Source organism: Mesoplodon mirus (assembly GCF_964341445.2).
Source record: "Mesoplodon mirus genome assembly, chromosome: 3".
Lineage (NCBI taxonomy): Eukaryota > Metazoa > Chordata > Mammalia > Artiodactyla > Ziphiidae > Mesoplodon > Mesoplodon mirus.
In genome coordinates, this window is record NC_138978.1 from 23,216,228 (window position 1) to 23,237,682 (window position 21,455).

Sequence of the window (21,455 nt, forward strand, 5' to 3'; positions counted from 1 at the left end):
TTTCCCTTAAGCCCTTCCTCCTGGTCCTGCTGTGCTCAGTTCCTCTCATCCTCTGCAGCTGCTTTGACCTCCTCCGTCACAAAGTGCATTAGGAATCAGCAAACTGACCCTGAAAGAGCAGCAGTCCTGCTTAGTCAGCAGCTCTGATCTTGGGCATCTTCTCTGTGGAGGATAGAGGTGCTTGTATAGCCAGAAGCGACGTCCCTCTGCTCCAAGCTGGCCCAGGGTGACCGTGAGAGCCCCAAATTGGATTCTGCCTCTGCCTGGTGAATCCCTGACAGAACTGCCCAACCAAATCCGCATTTAAAGGGATGATTATGGCCTTGGGTGAGTTAAGAGGGAAAATGAACACAGCACGATTTTCAGATCACAGGCTGGGAATGTTCGGCCTTGGAAGAGAAAAAAATCATCTTTGCCTTGTAAACAGAGCAAATATGATGTTGAAGAGGGAATAAATCCAGGCCCCAAGATGTCATTTTTACAGTTGCATTTTGGCATGTGACTTAGTGCCTCCTGCAAAACGTTCACAGTCTCCTACACAGACACACACACACCAATCTTACAGGGTCTTTATGTGGGCGGAGAGCTGCACTGCAGTGTGGCTGCCGGGAGAACTGCATACTTTGCAGATAGACAGTTTGTGAAAACCACTTGCTTCCCAGTTTCCACAGGTCTCCATGCTGTTTCCACGGTTCTCTGTGTTTGTTTCTGGGTGGCAGCGGTTTTGACTTTGGAGTTACGCCTGGGTTCAAATCCCTGGCGTTTACCAGCTGAATTAAATTGGACAAGTCACAGAGTTCTCTGAACCTCAGTTTACTCACCTGTAACAGGAGGCAGGCAGAGCTAGGTAGCCCCAGTACAGTGCCTGGCACCCAGTAAGTCCTCATAAAACATTAGGTTGTTTCTTCCCCAAGTGCAGATACACCCTTCTGAGTCCCTTTCCTATCTCCTCTCTTATCGGGTAACAGGGCACTTGGACTTATCTGGCTGAAAATACTATATCTTCTCTTATAAGTTTTGTTTTTCGGAGGTTTTTTTTTTTTCTTTTCTTTTCTGAAAAACAAAACACCAAGTATCCATAGTTCTTAGAAAATCGATGTCAGGCTGTGTCGCTCCCTGATTTTGGCAGACCGTGGTGCACATCCCTGACCCAGGCTCTGAGTTTGATTTGAGAAAGAGCTGTCATCAGCCTCCTCGGAGGTGGCGATGTTGCAATTCCTTGGGTAGAATGGGTCAGGCTTAAGGGCAATGAGCAGACCTTCCCGGCAGTCACATGTCTTGGGAGCCCAGGCTGCTCCATCTGCAGGCCAGAGGCTGTCAAAGCACAGGGGAAGTGGATTAGAAGCACCAGTCACTGGCAAATGGCCTTTAGCACAAGGAGGGAAATAGCATAAAAATATTGACCCCACGCATGTGAAGGACAGATAGGACTGGCTGTTGCTGGTCAGATGCTGCAGCTCCATGGGGGCCTCCCTGTGGCCTTGAATGACACATCCAGGGCTCCTCAGCCACCTTCTGAAGACCAGGATGTCCCTCGGGTCACACTGGGTGGTTAGCAAAGCCGAGCGCTCACCTCTAACGTAGCCCGCTGGACTTTCACGCTCTCAGGCTGCTGACCATTCAGGGTGCGCTGCTCTGCACTCTCCTCCTGAAAAGATTTGTTGTTTTCCCAAGCAGTTTCTAATTAAGATGCATCTTAGCTGTTTTCTTTTTCTTTTCGTTTAAAAGGCTTCCCACCAGCACAGAGCATAATTTATTTCTCTAGAAAATATAGCAGCAGGTTGTTGTAAAAAGAAAACTCGAGGCTCGGAGCCTTGGGTCCCCATCCCAGCCCTGGCGCCAGCAGCCATGGGAGCCGGCGACCTCCACTGGGCCCCGTCTCGGCTTCAGTACAAAGAGGTTTGCACCCTGGCCCCTTGCTGTCCTCTCTGTGATTCTCAGTTGGTTACTAGGCTGATTTCTTTCTTTCTCTTTTTTTTTTTTTTTTTTTCCGCCTCTGAGTGGCTATTTGGGCTATGCCGATTCTCTTGAAATCTGAAATTTTAGTAGCAAGTTTTGCTTCTGTTGGGGAGAAGTGAGTCAGGGTATCTATTCCCAGAGCAAGTTGCTAAGGATGCATAAGATGATTCATATTGAAACTGACATTCCCTCCTGGGGGTGACGTGTTCCAGCCCAATTTACAAAGACCTTTCCTTCCTTGGAAACAAGGCAGAGCCCACAGCAGACAGCCAGCTCTCTTTTCTTCGCACCGCACTGATGGCAAGCACTTGCCAAATTTCCCAGCAAACTCAGTGACAAATAGGTATGTGAATTCACAAAATCTCAGACTGTCTGTGCCAGTTGGATTCTTTGAAACCATCTGGTCCAGTGTCTAAGGCTGGGGAAAGAGGCACAAGGGGGACAGGGACTCAGGAAGGCCTAATAACCAGGACTTGAACTCTGGTACTTTGACTTGAGCCTCTTTTTTTTCTTTTTAATTACTTTTTAAAAACTGAGATGTAACTTATAACTTACATACAGTAAAATGCACAGATCTTAAGTGCACAGCTCAATGAGTTTTACATGTGGATGCACCCCTTGATCTGCACCCACAGATCAAGATAGAGAGCACTTCTGTTACCCTCCAGAAGGTTCCCCCAGACCCTTCCTGGTCCCCAAGGGCCATTGATGTTCTGACTTCTGTCACCTTAGATTCGTGTTGTCTGCCTTAAAATTTCATATCATACTGTATGTACTTTTATGGTTTACTTTTCTTTCACTGATAATTATGTCATGAAGGGTTCATTCTTTTTCAAGTGTATCCATTCTACTGTTCCTGGACATTTTCGTTCCCAGCATTTGGTAATTATGAGTAAAGCTGCTATAAACAGTTTTTCTTTGTCTCTTTGTTTAACATTTAGTGACTGCTTCAGCCCTGCTCTGGAGAGGGCCCCTCCTCTTCCTGCCTTGACTTACAGGTGAATCAGGGCTCTCAGGCCAGCTGCCTCAAGTGCCCCTTGCAGCAGAAGGGACAGTCGGCCGAGGCTTCCTTCACTACCCCCTCCCCACACTGTCTCACCAGCCCACCCAGCTGACACACGGACACAGATGGCGTGAACTGGAGCTTCTTTAGTTCAGCTACTAGGCTAGAAAAGGGGTCTTAATAGAGAAAATGTTGACCTTGGAGTCAGAAGACTTGAGTTGTCCAAACCCTGGCTCCACCACTAACCCGCTGGGTAGGTGTCCCGTGTCCTTTTCTGAGCCTCAATTTTCTCTCCTGTGGAATGGGGATGATGACACCTTCTCACAGGTTGTCACTGGGATCACAGGAGACCATTTCTTTATCTGCCAGTGATCATTCAGTGCCTACTGTGTGCCACTAGACCCTGCTCGAGACACAGGGGAAACAGCGGGGACCAAGCTGGACACCCACGTGGATGTCCCAGGCTAGTGAGGAGACGTAGGCATGAACTTGTAGTTTCACTTAAGGCAGTATGAATGCCATGAGGTACAAGCTCACACCAAGGGCTCCTTAACTCATCCTTGGAGGGATGGGCTTCAGAAAGATTTCCTGGGGGAGATGGCCTCAACTGAGGCCTGAAGCATGAATGAAGAAGCATAAGAGAGGGATCACGGGCACAGAAGCACATGTGCAAAGGCCTCGAAGGGGAGATTGAGCACAACTGTGGCTCCTTGGGGTCTAAAAGGTGTTCAGTGTGACTAGAGAGATTGAGGGCATAGTGAGAGACCATCTGTGAGCAGCTGGCATATTAAGGGGATCTATGAATGCTCCCCAGTGTTTTCTCCCCACCCCAGACCCCAAGAGCCAGGAGACCTGGCTTCTAAGGGCTTCTGCTCTGTGACCCAGGCAAGGACCGTTCCGTCTGTGAGCTCATTTCCCCACCATACAGCGTGGGCGTCTGGCATATGGGCTCTCATGTTACTTCTAGGCCCTAAAGAGTAGGTGATTGGGCCACTTTGGGGTGTGTTTCACCCTGACTGATGAAAGCCTGGTGCAGCCGAGTGGGCCACTGGCTCAGCGATGGAGGCAGAGGTGCTGCACTGGCTGTGGTGGCCACTCCTCTGGAAGGTGGGGGCCAGGACTTCACATCCACCCCGCCAGGGGCTTCTGAGGCAGGCAGCTCGGTTCTCTGCTCCACAGACGGCTGCTCTCCCAAGCATAAATGGTCGGCATGAGAATCGTGCAGCGATCAATAGGAATTGTTGAAAAATTCTGAAGAGAGCCTGGAGGAAGACAAAGAGACCCGGAAGTGTGTTGTCAGCACAATTTGGGGCTAATACTCAAGTCTGTTTTTTCATCAAGTCTGAAAGGCGGTTTAAAATCCACTGCTCTTGTTTTGTTTTGTTTTGTTTTGTTTTAATGGCTGGATAAAGCACAATTGCATTTTCTCCCCCAATAACTTTGAATTCTGGGAATAGACCATGTGGGGATAATTGCTGTTGTCTAATCCCACCGAAGGCCGAGCCAATGATTAGGACAGGGAGGGAGGGAGCTGCCGTGCCGGAGGCCCTCCGCTGGCTTCTTACTTCCAGCAGCCAGGGCTCGACTCCCCAGATGACCCTGTTCCCGAAATAGCAGTTGCCCAGAAATGCATCTACATGTTGTTTTGCAACAAGTAACTGATAGCACATGGGGACATGGAGAGTTTTCATTCAATCCTGCAACTTTGCCTTGAGTACTTACTATGTGGCAGGTTCTGAGCTGGATCTGGAGCAGGGAAAGAGGGTGCAGAAAAGAACAAGATGCGGTGAGCTCATTGGAGAAAAGACGAGTGAAGTCCGCCTGTGGGTCGGACAGAACGTGTGCCTGAGCGGCAGGGCTGTAAGAGAGAGCGTCAGCATCTACGTAAAGTTCCCCACGTTTCATTGCTGGGGAATCACAAAGACGGTGGCATTGGAAAGGAGTCCTATGGGGGGGGGGCTGGATCCTACCCCAGAGATGCTCAGGGGGTAGGTTTTGACAGACACCCATGAAATCTCTGTTACAGACAGGGGAACAGCTCAGACCAAGCTTAGGTGGTCCTGCTGGGTGGAGTGCTGGTGCTCAGAGAGAGGAGGGTGGTTGGTGGCAGGTGGCGGGGGAGGGGAGGTGAGGGCTGCAGCCTTGAAGGGAAGAAACCTAGTCTGAGCAGCCAGCAGCCAGCCAGGCATTCCCGCACAGGGCTGAACCTCTCCCTTACACACAGTGCCTAGGGCTCACAAAAGTATTTTATTTTACTTATTTATTTTTGGCCACACCACGCGGCATGCAGGATCTTAATTCCCCAACCAGGGATTGAACCCTGACCTCCCCAGCAGTGGAAGCGCCGAGTCCTAACCACTGGATGGCCAGGGAATTCCCTCACAAAAGTATTTTAATTTTAATTTCTCTTAAAATCAGAAGAAAAATATGAATATAATAACGAATATAAAATAATGAATCCAGGGCTTCCCTGGTGGCGCAGTGGTTGAGAATCTGCCTGCTAATGCAGGGGACATGGATTCGAGCCCTGGTCTGGGAGGATCCCACATGCCGCGGAGCAACTACGCCCGTGAGCCACAACTACTGAGCCTGCGTGTCTGGAGCCCGTGCTCCGCAATAAGAGAGGCCGCGATAGTGAGAGACCCGCGCACCACGATGAAGAGAGGCCCCCGCTTGCCACAACTAGAGAAAGCCCTCGCACAGAAACGAAGACCCAACACAGCAAAAATAAATAAATAAGTTAATAAACTCCTACCCCCAACATCTAAATAAATAAATAAATAAATAAATAAATAAATAATGAACCCAGCTTCTTTATACCAATGCAGTTGTAAAAGAGCGTTTTTAATATTTTTTACAAAGGTAGGGCCCATGAAAGTCATAAGCAGCCCTGCATCCTTGTCTTCCTCACCAGGTGAGGGTTCCGAAAGCCTGCAACTGCTGACTCGACGGGAAGGATCCCCTTCTCACTGTTGTCAGGAAAGCTGGCAGTAACCCCACCAACAACTTGGGTTTTCTGTCTCTTGTTAACAGCTGGGCCGGCAGGGCCTTGCTGCAGGTGCCCACCTGCAGCACAGGCACCTTCTTGGGAGTTTCGTTTTTCCTTACGGTGCCTCTTTGAAGTGGTGTTGGTGTGATGAGGAAACTGAGGCTCTGAGAGGAGTAACTAACCCAAGCCTGCAAGGAGGCAGAGTGGCGGTTCCAACGCAGGCTTGTCTGCGTCCGAAGACCCCACGTCCTGTTTCCTCTGCCCCAGGGACTGTGAACCCCCCACAGGCCAGGAGTCCCTGCATCACCTGCCTTGTGTGATACCAGCGCGTCATCAGGCCCAGATGGCCCTTTGGGGTGTCCAGAGGTAACAGTGAAGGGCAAAGAAGGGTCTCTGTGTGTTTATTGATCAAAAGGAGGTTGTGACGTTCTGTTGACACGGCTCGGCCCTGGTCCACTGCATTCCTCTTCCCTGCATTAGGCTGCAAAAGTGCAGCCAAAGTAGTTACTTGTCTTCCCCAAACCAAGGAGGACAAAATCCCAAACACCTCGGAGGAGGCTATTGCAGGACACTCGCCACCGTCTGAGAAGATGTCACACAGGGGCTGCACTGGGGAAAGCGCCTCTCCCGCTCTTGCCCAAATCCACAGCGGGGTCCTTCTTTCCACGGGGGATGTGGCTTCATCTGAAGGGCCTCGAATTCCTGGGACATGAGGCACACCCAGCCCCAGATGTAAGTGCAGAAGCAAGTCCCTTGGCGAGCGAGACAGCCTCTCTGGGCTCCCCCACATTCCCGGGGTGGGGGATGTGACTGTGCCTCCCCCTTCAGGGTGCAAAGCTGGGCAGCTCCACAGAGACCGGCCCCCAAAACATCCCAGAGCCTGAAGCTCAACATAATGGCTGGGGAGGAAGCAAAACCTGAGAAAGGATCCTGATGATTTAAGGCAGTTGCACCAACTGGTTAGGAGCACAGGTTTGGCACCAGGCTGCCTGGTCACCATTTTCTGGCTGTGTGACCTTGGGTGATTAAATGAACCTCTCTGTGGCACAGTTTTCTCTCCTAGAAAAAACAAGAATAATAGCGTGTACCTCACAGAGTGGTGGTTGTGAGAATTCTATTAGTTAATACGCGTGAAGGGCTCAGAGCAGGACAAATAAACAGTAGCTGCTGTTATCATCATCATCCTCCTCTTTACCATTAATATGGTCAGAGCTGCCCAGGGAAGCAAGAGAGTTGGGTCCTCTCCCTGCTCTGCCAGTGATTGTCTGTGCGACCTTGGACAACACACTTTCTCCCCTCTCCCTGGCAGTCTTGCTAGCTATGAAATGAGTAGTGTGGGCCAATTTGTAGCTTGTTAACCAGGGAGAAGCATCAGAATTACCTGTAGGCTTTTGCAAACATAGACTTCTGGGCTCTATCCCCAGAAATTCTGATTCAGTGGGTCTGGAGCTGGCCCAGGGACCTGTGTTAAGAGTAGAATCTCCACTGGTGGTCCTGATATACGAGCCGGGTTAGGAACCACAGGACCTTCCTGGGCCTAAAGGACATTGTTCCTGAAGTGATCAGTCCCCCTCCTGCGGACCCATTAGCCCAGGTGGTGCCATTGGCAAGGGCGAGCCCCCTGTGCCACTGTGAATGCTGAGTCTGTCACCTGGGTGGGGGGTCTCGCTTTATTGGATGTGGCAGGCCAGCCCCCCGTTCAGCAGGAAGGCTGTGGTGGCCTGGAGAGCAGCCATATGGTGTGAGCGGGTCCAGCACGTCTAGGGGTTTCATGCAGCAGATGTTTGGTGAGCATGGCATTTGCAAATGGTAGGCAAAGCAGTTGTGAAAAGGGGGTGCCTTCTGGCCACATGGTACTTGGGAACTAATCCTACCCCCAGGTAACAGGATATTCTCAGTGTAACTCTGAACTGTTTCTGAAGTGTGGTTGAGAAGGGGCTGCGGGTGTGGATGTATGTCAGCCCCACATTCCTGTGGAGCCAGGGAGAGGATTTTGGCTGCTTTTGATAAGAAAAACCTCAAAGGAGCTTTATCATCACAAAGAGTCCATCTCCTTGGGCACTGGTGGGGCCCCATCTTCCCCCACTGGAGTTCATCCCACAGCCCAGCCCCCCGCAGACTCCTGCCTGGCACACTGACCCGGCTCCTTGCCCCTTCGGCACATCTGCACTCCCTTCTCTGATGGTCGGAACCAGCCAGGACACTAGGAGACCTTGGCCCCTGTCTCTCTCCCAGGGCTGAGTAGCAGGACAGCCTCTCTCCATCCATCCCCTTTATCTTCCTTCTTGCCTCCAACCCGGGATGTTCCCTTTGTGAAATAAATTGGATTTGTGTTTTTCTCTTTGAAGAACACGCTCTGTAGTATAACCTGCTTCCTCAAGGTAGGCACAGCTTCTGACTGACCCTTACATCCAGTGCCAGCACCGGGCCGCAATCCAGATGCTGGAAATGGGCAGGTGAGCAAACCAGTTGCTCCTGTCCTGAGACCCAATCATGGGCAGTGACACTGTGCAGCCCCCCAGTGTGGAGAGCAGAGGCCGGCAGGCTGCTGGGCACGGGCTTGCTAAAGAATCTCCGTGGTTATTATAGCTTATGCATTTAACCACTTCAATTTGGCGTATGACTTGAGGTGCTGGGTAAGCATCTTGTCAACTTCAACACAGCTGACAAAGTTATGACACGAATGTTTAGACTTTGCAGTTTTCCCCGACCTCCAGCTGATCCTGTGAAAATGTCTCCTCCTTCCAGAGAGCTGATTTGTGCCCCAGATTTTCCCATCTCAGCGGGAAGCATCTCTTTGCAAGGTAAAATAGAAATTCGTTGTCATTCTGATACTCTGATTTTGTGTTCCTGGCGAGGGAGACATATTCTGTGTCTGGTTTGTTGCTGACTTTCAAGGTTGGTGTCCCAAGGGACGGAGCGATGGGGAAGGATGTATAAGGATGGCTGGAGACACTCTCATTTTTAAGCTACTCTTCTCAGACACTAAACCTTGAAACGTGGGATTTTCTCTCTTAAGGCTGCCATTCTTCATGCCTCTTCTCAGTTGGAGAGTGATGAAGTTTGAACAAATCCTTTTATCTGTGTTGGAATTATCTGAGTATGAAAATCCTTTTCTACCCTTAAAATTACTCCATCTCTTTTTTCCTTTAAAAAAAAAAAAAGATAAATGTAGTATATGCCCATTGTAGGGAAATTAGAAATTCCAAATAAGAACCGGAAAGAAAGGCTCCCGAAGTTCCATTACTCAGAGGTGACCCATAGTTTTGTGTGTCTCTCCAGTTGTGTCCCCATATAAATGAATAGAGATAAATATATATTTTTAAATAAATGGAATCATATGATAAATACTGTCTTGTGACCCGCTTGTTCACTTAACAGCATTTTGTGATCACCTTTTCAAGCTGTTAAACACTAAACAACTATATTGTCGTATTTAATGGCTACGTTGTAGTCTATTGTATGGACAGACTATATGTGTATATATATACATATACACATGTATATGTATATATATATATATAATGTGTATGTTCACACACATTATATATATACACATACATTTTGTATATTTTTTTCTTATCCTATTACTTTACATTTAGGTTATTTCTGATTTTTTTTTTTTTGCCATTCTAGAATCTTTCTAATTCAGTTCCCTAATCTTTGCATACTTGTCCTAATGTTTTCTTAGGATAAGTTTTTAGAACAGGACTAGCTAACATGTTCAAGTATTTATCACATGCCACTCTACTGAGTGCTTTAAATATGTTATTTATTGAGTCCTACAAATAATTCTATACAGAAATATCTACATTTTACAGATGAGGATACTGAGGCCCAGAGTGGTTATGTACTTTGGCCAGGGTCACACAGCTGGCAAACTGCAGAGCCAGGATTGGAACCCAAGCTCTTTGATCCTTTTCCTTTTGATGGAAAAGTTGAAGTCTGTATAGCCTTCCACTGAATGGTTTAAACATACCTGTTCCCTACTTTGTCTCCTCCAGCTCTTTACTCTGTGACTGCCATACTTGAGGCCTGGCCTCTCAGAGTCCTGTCACACCCACAATTGCATAATAGGAACAGGAAAGGAAGAATTGATGGTGTCTGTGTCATGCCACTATGACGTAGATGTGGTCCTCAGTCCCTGGGAGGTACCTTCTTGGGAGCCATCCAGAGCAAGGAAGATGAGGTGACTGGTGGCCCACTTTAAGGAAGCTGTGAGATCTCTGCACAACTCAGCAGGGTTGGTCGGCCTGCAGGCTGGGCTGAGGTATGGGACTGAGCATGCGCTGTGCTTAGAGGCTCTGTGCTCCTCCTGGAGCAGGTTCCATGTGGGACCCAGGCTCTGGCTGGGGGAATCCTTGGAGGCCACTCTGGGAGAGTCGGGCATGCGCAAGGGATATGGAGATTTGCTTGATGAGAATGCTGCTGGACTAGGCAAATCCAAGGCCAGAGCCTAGAAGGTAAGGCCTGTTTTGCAGGAACTCAACCAGTGAGCATTAGGAGGACAGGCTTCTGGGCCCGGGGTGAGGCCAGGGCCCTCTTCTCATGTCCCTCACTGGGGCTGGCTCATCGTCAGTGGATCTGCCCTTTGGGAATAATCAGAGGTCCAGCTGCCTCGGAACTTGAAGCTCTGCCTTGGAGCTGGGGCTTGGGGTGTGGCTGGGCCTGGTACATAAGCAGAACAAGGCAGAGCGTCTCTGAGGAGCAGAGGCTCGAGGATTCCCACCTTGGCCACCTCGCAGGGAAAGTGTGTCTTGGCCCAGCAGAAGAGACTGATGGGGAGGGCTCGCCCTCCACTGGGCCCAGTTATCTCTTCCTGATTTATCCATAGATTGAGCTTGATGATCTGACTCATATTCATTCAACTAATCACGCGAGTTATTTCTGCAATTTAGGTCTCCGAATAAGTGCATTTGGTTGCTGAATATGTGATCAGCCACAGATTTCTCATTCTTTAAAACCCAGGGAGCGGAAATGCCAACGTAGAAAGCCATCACACGCAGCAGAGATTTCTGAAGCGCTAAAATCAGCCCATTCAAAGCTCTGGCCTCTGGACCTCCCATCACATAGCCAGTTGGCCTATCAGTGCTCCATGCAGAGTCCAGGTAGGGGGTCTTTATCCGTAAAACCTGGGAGGATGACAATCAATAGATAATCTGCTCGCATTCATTTTACTTGACCAGAGAATTGTTTTACCTCTGCAATAACTTGATCTGGGGAAGAAAATGCATTTGGGGGCTTCAAAAGGGTGTAGGCCAACTGGGAAAAGCTACTGCAGTCTTTGAGGTTGGGAAGGTCAACGTCTGTTCTCCCTGCCTAGAACTTGGCTACGACAACTTCGCCTCTTCCTCCTTATCATTATCATCACAGTCATCATCACCAGCCAGGCCCCTGGTACAGGGAAGCAGTCACAGGACAGGACTTATCATTCATTCATTCATTGGTTTATTCAACGAGCCATTGTGGAACTCCTACAGAGCTCCAAGTATTGGAGCTGGAGATTTCAGAGAAAAACCAGCCCTGGGTCCTGGTCTGACATGGCTCGTATCTCACAGGGAAGATAGCAACAAACTGTTAAGAGGCAGATGTTGGGAAACAAGCGCTGGGAGCAGAAAGGGAGAGACCTCCAGCCCCTGCCCTGGTGCACGCTCTCAGCTTCTGCTTCCTGTCTGCAGGTGACTGGGATGGACCACGTCAGAAGTCTCAGACCAAGTATTGAGAAGAAGCTGTTTTTGTTCATTTCTCTGTGAAGCATTAGATGCCGTAAACAGGTGGGCCAGAGCTTGGTTGATGGAAAAGGTGTCCCGGGGGTTGGTGACAGCTGTGCTGCAGACCTCAGAATCTTCCTGTTTCCCAAAACCAGTAACACGAATTTTACCCAGAGCACAGAAGAGGTGAAGGTCTCCAGTCGAAATAAGTATTTTGGGGCAGAACCCAAAGACCATGGCCTGAGATAACAAGACATGCTGGAACCGTAATTCTGGGCAGCCTTTCATCCCTCCAGACTGACAGTCTCATTTTATTTGACCTCAAAACGCATATGTTTTTTAAAAAACAAACCTACTGGAATAGCATAAGTGGTTCATTTCTTTCCAGGTGGTTCCTTTGAGAGACTAGCTCACATTCCCCGATGCTGCCCAGCCTCAGGCAGCTCTAGCCTCCCATCTGAAAGCTGCTTTTAGGAGTCGGAGCCTGAACCATGCATTGTCATATCCTGCTAATTTGTTGTCACTCACCAGACTGGGATCCCAATAAACTCTGTTTCTAGAAAGTAGGTCTCTGCCTACTGCTGTGGAGATTCAAAACCTGGGTTTGAATTTTGCTTTGCCATTTGTTATTATCATCACATTGGGCAAATCATTCAGCTTCCCTGAATTTGTTTCCTCATGTGTAACATGGGCATAATACCATCTCACCTGGTTGTCGTGATAGCACACAAAAGCACCTAACTTAGTGCCAGGAGCACTGTAGTAATAACCCCCTCTCTCCCCATCTCTCTGTTCCCCACCCCACCTTATTTATGAGATATATAGTAGAAAGAGCACTGGATTGAGTCAGGCAGGAGGACTGTGTGATCCTAGGACAGAAATTTACCTCTCAGACCTCAGTGTCCTCATCTGTAAAATGGGGATACTATTTCCTAACTCTGGCCAGCCTCAAAGGGTTAGGGTTAGAAGGATTAAACAAGAAGAATCATATGACGGTATTTTTTAATTGTAAAATGTTGGACAACTGCATATGTGATCTTAGAACTGGGGTGGTGGGGAGTTCAATCCCCAGACAGTACCAAAGAGCCACTGTCTTGGAAAGTATCTAAGAAAGTCCCTGGTGAATTTCTTACTCATTTAGCATCACCTGGGGCTTAGACACTTGCATGTTCCTGAGCCCAGGAACATGGGAATCTGAAGCCCATGCACTTCACCAGGGCTCTGTAAGTCTCTTTAGTTGTGTCAGTCAATCAGACACGGTTGCTGCCCTGCCCTCTTGGTTACAGTAAATGTCCTTTCAAGTACGAGAGCCTGAGATTGGGGGTGGGGGAGGACAGTGCATGAGAGTTCCAGTTGTTCCACATCCTCACTGGTGCTTAATATTGTCAGATTGTCAGTCTTTTTAATTTCAGCCCTACTTGGGGTGGGGCAGGGAGACACTATCTTCTTTGAATTCTTGAAATGCATTTATTCACTCTGTACTTTTGTTCAGTCCTCACTCTAGGCTAAGCATGAGAGAGAACAGAGATGAATAATCATAGTGTGTGCTGCCCCAGGCTTGCATCAGACAGCTAGGGTATGAATCTAGCCACTTCCCAGCTTTACTAACCTTGGACAAATTCATCTCACTGAGCCTTGGTTTCCTCATCTGTAAGATGGGGTTGGTACCTCAAAGAAATGTGACAGTTAACTTCAATGACTTATGTAGAAGGCCTGGCCTGCACAGGTGCTCAATGAATGTTAGCTGTGACTTGTTATCCATATGTTTTGCCTGATGACTGACACATGGTATGAGGTGCCAAAGGTTTAAGAAAAAAGTGTGAGAGGAGAATTTAACAATAATAGTAACTTACATTTATTGAACACTTACTGTGTGCCAAGTGCTGTTCTAAGTGCCTTTTATAAATTACTATTAATATTAAAAGTCCTATTGATTTCCATAATTTTTTACAAATTTGGAAAAGACCACTGTGGCTTGATTCTCATGGCAGAACAGATGGTTACAATGTGTGGGAACCAAATGGCTTCCTAGGAGCATGATTCTAGAACCTCAGAGGTAGTGAGCTGGAAACTAATGATATGTACCTTGCCTCTTTATGGTTGCTCGGTGACCATCACATACCTGCCCCTGCCCTTTGTTCAGAACCTGAGCACTGATGACTTAGAAAGATGAAAAGAAATGCGTACTTAAAGAAAGATCAGTGTTTGGTATAGTTGGAAGGGCCCTGAGTGAGTGGTTCCCATATGTGGATTCTTGTCACTGGCAGATGTGGTTTTAGGAAAGTTCTCTCCCCCTCTGGGCTTCAGGGTACCCACTTGTTTGGAATGCTGAGCTCTATGTATCAGTTAGCTATTGCTGTGTAACAAACCATCCTGAAACTTAGTGACTTAAAACAAAACCATGTTTTATTTCTCATGAGTCTGTAGGTTTTGACTAGGCTAACTCATGCATCTGTAGTCAGCTGATAAGTCACCTGGGAGCCCTTAGGTCTAGGATGGCCTTGGTTGGATGACCTAGCTTTGCTACGTGTGGACCTGGACTTCTTCTCATAGCAGAGACAAGGGTCTAAAAGAACAAGTGGAAGCATGCGTATCCTCTTAAGACCAAGGCTCAGAAGGCACATTGTTACTTCCTTCACATTCTGTTGGCCAAGCAAGTTAAAAGGCCAGCCAGGATACAAGGGGTGAGGAGAAGGACTCCATCTCTTGACGAAAGCAGCTGCTGAGTCACATTGCCAAAGGCATGGATTCAGGGAAGGGTGGAGAATCAAGATGTTTTTGCAGTCCACCACGCTCAGATTCCTCCCTGCTCTAAAATCTCTAAAATCAAATAGTTCATGGATCAGAGTGAAAGAAGGAAGTTGAATTTCCATCGTCTCAGGCCAAGGCTAGATATGCCTTTCCTGGATTTGGGATAAATTGCCCAAGTACCCAGTCAGTGTTGGTACTGAGCTCAGCTCCAAACGGACGAACTAAAGGACATGTTTTTACTCACTCTGCATTTATTGAGCACCACTGTGTGCCAGATACTGAGCTAAGCTCTGAGGAGGTAGACTAGCCCGTGCTCTCAAAGCACCCTCAGTCCTTCAGGATAACAGACGCATGAGGCATTATAACACAGCACACCGGTGTTCGTGGGGTCATGGAGAAGGCACCCCTGGGCTTGTTTTATCACCAGTGACCTCCCTATGGTTTGGGCTTCCTTCAGCAGATCCATGGGCCTCTTTTCAAACCACATATGAATCAGGAAGCCTTAGGGCCTGACAGTTCCATTTAAACTCCGTGGCTCCAGAGTTAGACAGCCCCGTCCAAACCCCTCCGGCACTGGGCAGCCAGGAAGTGGAAAAATAGAACTAGGTGTCCACAGCCGGCGTGTGAATTTGATTAGTCTCCTCCTGTGCTCTAGGATTATCTCTGTCTGCTATTTGTAGCCACAAAACAAAGCTACAGGTTACCCACGCACTTGCAAGCAACTGGGGCTTCAGAGGGAGTTATATAAACCTTCTCGTTTCCCGCAGCCCCTCCTCAAATAGACACCCAGCTGGCATTTTTTCTTAAACATCACTCATTTTTTAAAGGGGAAAAATGTTGGTGGCATTGAAATAGATCACACTTTAAAATGCAGAGTAGCAGAGAGACCGTTCAAATTATTCTCTTAATAGAGTTCTTCAGAGTGAGGAAGTGACGAGGGAACATAATCACTTCTTTTGTCATCTGAGCAAAATCTAAGGACTGCAATCCATTTGTCTGCAAATGTGTGTCTTCGGTACAAATTGCAGCAAACAATCCATTCCCAGGGTAAATGGTCTTTAATTAAAGTCAGTCTCGGTGGTGGAGGGAAGATGAGGGTTGTTTGAAGCCCAAACTAATATAAATCTCTTCCCCTTGAAAAATAAAAAACTATATATATTTTTTTTAATTACATATTTTCCTTGATTTGATAATTAGGGAAAAGCTTTGTTTATAAGTGAGACTGTTCTGGCTCTTATTCATGAATAAAAATTTTGGTAGCGAGGCCTCTGAAAAGCAATGGGAAAAATTTCTGTAGCAGTCCTGGTAAAAACATATCCTCAAGCACTGATTTTTGTAGCTGAAGTGCATTATGTGTTTTGCATGAGCTTGTGAAAGCTTAGACAAATGATATGGCTCAGAAAGCAGATAAAAAACCTGGGAGGAAATTATACCGATCCAAAAGAAGATAAATGTCCACTAATTCCCAGATTAACATTTTAGACTCCTGTGTTTTTATAGGGGAATTTTTGCAATGCTGATAATGTGAGATTGGTTTACAATGTCACATACCAGGAAGAATCAACAAGACCTTGTTTAAGTTCTCAGAGTCAGCTACAGTTGAAAGGAAATGGAGTTAATGCAGTAACTTGATAGTGCCCTGGTCCCTGTATTAGATGGCAGCACTGCTCCCAAGATGACATATTTTAAGGGTGACATTGACCTTAAGGTCAATTGTGTTAGCGTGTACTCTCTGGGTTGCAAGAGACAAAGACTCAAGCCCATTTGGTTTAGCCCCCCAAAACATTAATTAGATCACTTAGTTGAAATCACTAGGATTGGACTTCAGGCACAGCTTGATCCAGGCATCAAATTGAAGTCACCAAGACTCAATTCCTCCTTCTCTGTCTCTGTGCTGTACTCTCTCTCAGTGGGCTTCATTCTCAGATCAGCTGTTCCTTGATGATAGCAATTTGGCTACAGCTACTTTATCTTCCATCCACTCAATTTGTGTGTGGTATAAAAGAGCTAGTGCCACTTTCTTGATTGTTTCTAGATTGTTCACTTGAAGTCTCAAGATTAGCTCTGACAAGCTTTAATTGGGCATGTGGCTCTGTCTGTCCCTAACATATCCTTATGTCCAGAGGGATGAAAGGTATGGATTGGCTGAGGTCTAGATCACTCATCCCCACTGCGGGGCATCTAGACAGTCCCACCCCAAGAAGAACATAGACTAGAAGTGAGGGAGGAGGGGAGGTGCCCCAGAAAGCAGTTTGGGGACCTGTTAACCAAAAGGATAGGCAAATGCTGGCCTGTGAAACCTCGGACTTCTGTTACATCAGTCTTTCATTCTTTCCTTCAGCAAATACCTGAGACCCCACAACAAGCCTTCTGGAGCTAGGTGCAAGGATTATGGGGGTGAACAGGAGGGCTTAGGCATTGCCCTCAGAGAGCAAACACATAGTCTATCTTGTGTGTATTAGTCTGCTCAAGGGCCATAATAAAATGCCACAGGCCAGGTGGCTTAAACAACGGAAATTTATTTCTCACAGCTCTGGAAGCTGGGAAGTCCTACATCAAGGTGCTGGCAAGGTGGGTTTCATCCTAAGGCCTCTTCTGTTGGTTTGTAGGCAGTCACCATCTTGCTGTGTGCTCACATCTTGAGCGACTTCTTTGTGTACTTGTGGAGCAAGAGTGAGGGAGTGGAGGAGGAGGAGAGAGAGAGAGAATGCACCAGCTCTCTGGTGTCTCTTCGTATAAGGGCACTAATCCCATCAGAGGGCCCCACCCTCATGACCTCATCTAACTCTAATTATTTCCTAAAAGCCCCATCTCCAAATACTATTGCATTGGGGGGTTAGGGTTTCAACATATGAATTTTGGGGACACACAAACATTCATTCCGTAACATCATTCTGGGCCTTCAGCCATGCCATGGTCTTCCAGCCAACTCAGTGTTTTTCCTGAGCACCTGCTGAGTTCCAAGCCCTGGAAACAGAAAAACGAGGAACACCAGGGCCCTGCCCTCAAGCAGTACAGTCAAATCATGATGGTCGTGTCCAGGAGTCTGTGACACTGGGGACATGTTCATGTCACCTCTCTTTGCCTTTGCCCAATTTATTCCTTAGGATTGGATTCTATTGGAGCTAATAGAAAATCCAAAATAGCAATAGGTTAAACAAAAGAGAAGGTTATTCCTTTCTCACTTACAAGTCCAGGTAGTTAGTCTAGGACTGGTGTGGTGACTCCACTTCATTAGGGACTCAGGGTCCACCCTTCATTCTCAGCAGTGGCTTCTACCTTGTGGTCCAAGGTGGCTGCTCTGGCTCTGGTCATCATGTCCACATTTCAGCCAGCAGAAAGGGAAAAGGGGGAAGAGAAGGAATGTCCCTTCACTTTAAACATACTCTCCAGAAGTTGCACACCCCACTTCCACTTACATCCCCTTGGCCAGTACTTGTGCACATGCCTACTCCTAGCTGCAAGAGAGGCTGGGAAATATAGTCTTTATTCTCATGGCCATGTGCTCAGATAGAATTATGGCTTCTGTTTCTATAGATATCAAGAGAGAATGGATATTAGGGGGCAACTAGCAGTCTCAACCATACTTATACTGTTTGCTCTGCTTGACAGGTCCCTGCCTTTTCTTCCATATGTCTCTCAAGTTCATTTTTAAAAACCAAGCTTACACACTGCCTCCTCCATGAAACCTCCTTGATTTTAACCCCAGTTGAGTCAATAGCACTATCTTTTTTTTCACTTTCAAATCAACTGTGTTGATGTATAATTTCTTACAATCAAAGGCACCCAGTTTTAAGTGTACCTTTCAATGCATGTTGAGAAATTAACCACCACCAAAACCAAGATACAGAATATTTTTACCTCTGAAAGTTCCCTCACGCCCCTTGACAGTTCATCCTTCTTCAACTGCTGGCCCAGACCATCACTGAGCTGCCTCCTATCACTCTAGATTAATTTGAACCTTCTAGAGTCTCTTATAAATAGAATCACACAGTGTGTACTCTGGTGTCAGGTTCTTTCACTTAACATAATGTTTTTAAAGTTCATCCACATTGTCATATGTATAATAGTTTGTGCCTTTTTATTGCTGAGTAGTATTCCATTGTATAGCCATTCCACAGTTATTTTTTTTCCATTTACCAGTTGATGGACATTTGGGTTGTTTCCAGTTTGGGGCTATTACAAATAATGCTGTTTTGTATGTCATGTACAAGTTTTTGTGTGGATGTATGTTTTCATTTCTCTTGTGTGTACACCCAGGAGTGAAACTGTTGGGTCATGTGTTAAGTGTATGGTTAACTTTGTAAGAAACTGCCAAACTGTCTTTTTCAAAGTGGATACACCATTCTCCATCCCCAGCAGCAGTGTTTGAGAGTTCCAGTTGCTCCACATCCTCATCTCTCTCTCTTTGGTTCTACTCTGGGAAATTTCCTCAAATTTATCATCCAGCTCTTCTGTAGGGTTTTTTGGGGTTTTTTTTTCTGTCAGACTGTGTATTAATTAACAAGAGTTCTGTTTTACTTTGTGAATGTTCTTTTTTGAGCATCCTGATCTTATCTCATGGGTGCAACACATTTTCTTTTGTCTCTCTGAGGATATTTTTTTGTAGTTTCCTTCTTCCTTCAGAGCCTCTGTGTCCTCTAAATATACTTTTCCTGATTGTTTGGGTATATGTATGCCTATTGCACATGTGAGTTTTCCCTCAAATGGCTGTGTGCATGTTAAATGGGGGCCAGAAAAGAAGATGGTTGGGACTCCAGTGTGCCCCACACCCACTCACCCCACCCCCCAATGTGGTGAGTGGATTTTGTTGGCTGATGCCTCACTGCAGGGTGATGCAACAGGGAACTCTGGATATATGCTGGTTTTTGCTTTCTACAGCTGGTCAGAGTCTGCATTGAAGATGTTTCCATTCTCCTATCTGAAAGTGAATTCCTGGCCTCTGCTTGCTGAGAGCCAGGTGGGCAGAGGGCTGGAGGACAATGTGGGGCAGTCCAGAAACCTTCCCCTAACCCCCACGCTCTCGGGATGGTGTCCCTGCCTCTGCCAGGTCTCCCACAGTCCAGAGGCCTTCTGTCTTACTCCCTTCCAAGTCTCAACCCCTAGTTTTCTGCCGGGACAAGAGGGAGACATTTTCGTGGCTGGGTAGACGTAAAAGAAAAGGGGTCTTACTGCCTTTAAGGCTGACTTTCAATAAATCCTTCCAGAGATGCCTCGTGTTGCCACCAATTCCAGACCCTGTGAGGTTCTCTGGTGTAGACCTGAATGCATGTGCTTTCAGCATCTTGGCTTAGATTCTGCTTTCCTGGCTTTGCTAAGTCAGTGCTACATGTCTCTCTCCTTAATAGAGGCCAAGACTGTTGCTCTTGCCTCTCCTCTGTTTGTTTTGTCCTTCTGAATTGATGCTTAAAAAAAATCTCATACTGTTGTTTCAGTGGAGTTTCGGGGTGGGGGGTAGAAATAGAGGCTACTGCATTCATCTAACTCACTCTCCTTAACCATAATCTCTTGCTCTTCTAATTGCTTGGTTCCCTGAGCCTTAGCATCATCATCTATAAAATGGGGCAAGTGATCCCCTTCCTGACAGCTGCCCAGGAGCCTTTGTGAGGATTAGATGAATTTTTTTACTCATCTAATATTTACTGTTCAAATATCAGGGTTCTAAGTGATGCTTGGCTGAGGGTAGAGGGTACCTTCTAGAGGCTGGGGCTGGAGAATAGGCCAACCCAGGCTGAGGGATACTTTATCAGTTATCTATTGCCACAATGATACAGCATAACACGTACCCACAAACCTCACTGGCATGTAACACTAAGTTTTTATTTAGCCTGGGAGTCTTCAGGGTTTAGCAGCTCCAGGCTGGGTCGGCTAAGTGACTTTGCTGATCTTGACTGGGGGTGGCTGACTGTGAGCTGACCTAGGAGACCCTTGGACAACCGGTCAGTTCAGCTGTGCTCCACATGTCTCGTTTTCAGTGGTCTAGTCCCAGGATGTTCTCATGTTGATGGCAAAGGGGTAAGAAAGCCAGCCTCTGCTTACATCACATTTGCTGTCACTGGCTAAAGTTAGCCACATGGCTGAGCCCAGAGTAAGCGGACAGAGCAGGAAACCCTGCTCAGAGGGGCAGAGGGCATGGACACAGGGAGAAGTGAGAAACCAGGGCCATCAATGCAACCTCTGTGCCGTGGGTGTGCAGGTGTGGCTCTGGAACAGAGCACGCCCCACCTTCAAGCTTTCTTCTACGAAACCCACAATACTTTGCCTAAACCAGGAAGCTGGGGTCCTGCTACCCTGATTTGTATTCAGTTGAAAGAGTCAGTCCTTTACTTACTACTCAGAGGAAATGCTCTCCATCTTTAAAACAATCAGAAATGATCTCTCCGATAGAGAAATGCACTCCCCAGGCTTGGGCTGGGCTGTAGATCACAGGCAACTGATTTAATCTGCTTAATTATTTGATTCAATCAGGAGTTAGCTTAATTATTTTCTTGCTTCTCACCTCTTTTGAATCCATTCTGGAAACTGATTATGTCTTTAACACCAGCCCAGAGATAAGCATTTCAATTGGGAAATGTAATTAGCCAAGGAAGATGAATGTGGGTGCCGCCCTTTGTCAAAGCACCATTAAAATCCAACTCTGGTCAGTACCAACATGGTGGAAGACAAAGGGTGCAGTTTGCATCTCTCGGGACTGGAGAGGAACGCCCAGCAGGAAGTGGGGAATTAGGCGTCTTGGCATCTTAGAGACAGAGGCTCATTCATTCATTCAGGAGGCATTTCTAGGCCAGTTCTGGGCTGATGCCAGAGATGCAAAGGTGAATTGGCCATGTCCCTTGGCCCAAAGAGTTCTCCTAGAGGAAAGTATCCACGTGTAATTGTGAGACACGCGGTGCTGGAAATACAAGGGACGGAGCAACTGACTCGACTCTGGAGCTTCACAGAGCAGGTGGTATCCAGCTGGGCCTTGAAGGATGAGCTGGAGCTGCCCAGGCAGAGAAGAGTAGAACTGCCTTCTAGGTGGAGGGCACAGCATGTGCAAGGG

General features: G+C 47.2%; 1 protein-coding gene across 2 annotated transcripts in view; it reads left to right on the forward strand.

The window, feature by feature from the left end:
• MAN1C1 (mannosidase alpha class 1C member 1) overlaps nt 1-21,455 on the forward strand; it is a gene marked incomplete at its 5' end in the record, with an annotated part of 133,782 nt that overhangs the window by 59,648 nt on the left and 52,679 nt on the right. Inside the window, one exon of one of the 2 annotated variants that reach the window (XM_082614855.1) lies at nt 11,674-11,725. The exons of the other annotated variant lie outside the window; for it this stretch is intronic. Of the gene's footprint in view, nt 1-11,673; nt 11,726-21,455 lie in introns of those variants that run through there. 2 annotated transcript variants of the gene reach the window in all.